This window comes from Pinus tabuliformis, chromosome 2_2 (assembly GCF_031772625.1).
Source record: "Pinus tabuliformis cultivar Carrire ecotype Pingquan chromosome 2_2, CPIR1, whole genome shotgun sequence".
Taxonomy (NCBI): domain Eukaryota; kingdom Viridiplantae; phylum Streptophyta; class Pinopsida; order Pinales; family Pinaceae; genus Pinus; species Pinus tabuliformis.
This window is the reverse complement of record NC_142300.1, coordinates 615,141,942-615,145,032: the sequence shown is the minus strand read 5'-3', so window position 1 is coordinate 615,145,032 and position 3,091 is coordinate 615,141,942.

The following is a 3,091-nucleotide window of genomic DNA, read 5'->3' as shown; positions in this document are numbered from 1 at the left end:
TAAAGAAAAGTGGGAGTACAGACATCTATAAGTTGAACCTGAAAAATAATCATGAGACCGTTTAAGGAGTAGATGTAAGGTTTATGGAGTAAGGTCTTCGAAATAATCATTGCATATGGTGAGCTTTAATGGTTTAATAACTATGCAAAATTGTGCCGGTTATTTGAAATAATTTCTGCGCATACCTTTAGAATCCTTGTCTTTGTTTGTCCATTAGCCCTTACTCAATTTCTCCTTATTGATGTTTGTAGATGCTCCATATACATGTCTTCATAGCATATGCTTAGTCATACCTGCATTTTCATTTTATTGCACTAACATCTTGACTGTAAATTTGAAAAACAGAGTGGTGACTGCGGAAACTGTTTCTGGCTGCGGAAACTGATTCCAGCTGCGGAAACTTGGCACAACAACCACTTAGCTAAATAGAGATAGTTAGGAAATCTTAATGGAAATGATCATGGGGAAATAACTTTTATTGATGAAATGGATGGTATGGAGTGAAAATGGAAATGAAATGAAGTTTATTTTGTCTCTTTTTTTTTTTTTCTTGAATCAATTGAAGTGATGAAGTTTATTTTGTCTCCTATTTTTTTTCTTTTTTACATAATAATTCTTTTTCTGATCCTCCAGATCACACAAAGTGCAAGAGGAGAGCATACTCAAGAATTGTTATTTTTTTTTTAGATGTAAGAAATAAGGTCTCCTAATTACACTTCCCCGGCAATGGCGCCAAAATGTCTAGTCAATTTAATGTCTTAAATTGCTCTACATAAATTATCAATCCGGGTATCCTAAACTGATGAAGTGTCGTGCACTATATGTGCTTAGTTAACATTTCTCTTACTTCGTTGTTTTATAGTTTATGTTTGTTTTTGGGGTTTTGTTCTTGTTGGTTTTCTAAAGTGTTTAATGAAAATGGAAATCCTATTCTAAGGTCTTAAGAATACTTTTAAAGGACAAGTATGGATAAAGATTTCAAGACAAGGCCTATGTCCCTAATGGTAATTTCCAAAACTTAGCACTTCAAAAGAACTTAAAACATGTTATTGATGGAGTTAGTATTTAAACAAAAGTGTAAATATACAACAAGTTCAATCAAAATAAAATGCAATAACCAAATAATGAGCTAATGACTATGAGACCCAGTGTCCCCGTTGCTTCAGCAAAAGGACAAGATGATTCTATCACGTCATTAGTTCATTAAAAGGATATGTGCATCACTAATCTACAATCAACTTGAAAGCAATTTATGTACAGCTAATATACATGAAAAAAATGTAAAACAACAGTAATCAAAACAACTTGTTATGTACAGCTAATATACATGAGAAAAATGTAAAACAACAGTAATAAAAAAGCTTTGTTATGTACAGCTAATATACATGGTGAAATAAAATGCAAAATTAAATGACAACTATACAAGGCAGGGGCCCTCTACCACCTATGAAATCAAAGCAAAATTAAACACACTTGCATGAATTAAAATTGCATGAATGAAAAACCTAATCTACCTTACATTCTACAAAGCAATATTTACAAAATGAAATCTACTCTACCTTACATTCTACAAAGCAATATTTACAAAATGAAATCTACTCTACCTTACATCCTAATATGCTCCATGACATCTACTTCACATTTCCTTCCATGTTGAGAACATCAAAGCTTTATTCAATTTCTTCAAAAGTACAAAGTACAACAAAGTTCTCCAAAGCTTTCAAAAGCCATCAAGGAAGAACTACAAACTTAAGAACTAGGAACTAAAGACTAACAAATGAAGGAGAGAGATCTCCTATTTATACAAAAAGATGAGAGCCATCTCATTAATGAGAATCCATGAATCTCTCCCTCTACCTCTAGAGTCCTAATCAAAATAGGAACTGATAAGACACATGTCTTTTTAGAGTTACAATACAATTAGGAGATGTGACACATATTCTCATGATCCCATGATTCTTTCCACTCAAATTCGAATTTGGCCTTGGGGTGCCAAATAAGGGTCTTCTAGAAGCCTCCTTTCAACCTACACATGTCAACAATCTCAACCCATTTGTTAGGTATAAGCATATGCGCATTATTTTCTAATGTTTAACCACAAATTCACTTAAAAAGGCTTAGAAATAATAAAGATTGGAAAAACATAAAGGTGGCCCAATGATAATGAAAGTGGGATGAATGTGGTGACATAGTAGTGAAATGGAGGTGAAATAGAGGTGATATAATGGACATAATAGTGAAAGTGTAATGGAAATGAATGACATTTTCAAGACTCAACAAACCCCCCAACTGAAGCTATTGCATGTCCTCATGCAATATATATTAGATTAACTCTTTTGATCCTTGAGCTTTAGCTTAACTTTGCATGATATCATTTGATAACTTGATATTTCTGCAAAGTGTTTTACTTGAATTGCAACATGGTTGGTTCTTGTGTTACAACCATTTTTTTTGTTGCCTTCTATTTTGATATTTAAACTTTGCATAATGATATTTTGATTATTGTTGCAAAGTATATCTTTATTGGATTGCATGATGGTTGGTTCTTGTGTGACAACCATGATTTCGTTTGTATCCAATTTATCCTTTAAGCACTTTTCAAAAGCCATTGTATGCTCATAATAGCAATGTAATAATTAATATATGTTGGAAGTATGTGAGCTCCTAAATATGATATGGACATGGCAAGATATGAATATGAATGTATTCCCCCCCCCCCCAACTGATGGTATTGGCAATTTTATGAAATGAGGAAGAGAAATGTTTTTCCAACAATTATCATTCTAGCTTTTTATGGAATTCTATGGTCAAAAGTTAGAAAATGACGTACCTTCACTTACCCTTTGGAATGGATGAGTTGTATGTGTAGTGGCTGAAAATTTCTGATCATATTCTTCTTCAAGTGGCTGAACAAGAGGAGTCATGGATAGAGAGATAGGATGACTTTTTATTGCTTCTACTAAAACTTGCTGAATCTGCTCCAAAATGCTAAAAATAATAGTCTTCATGTCTTCAAAATTCACTGGCACAATTCCTACTATGTGAAAAGATGTTCTGATGTCGAACATAGTAGGAAATTGTTGGCTTAGTG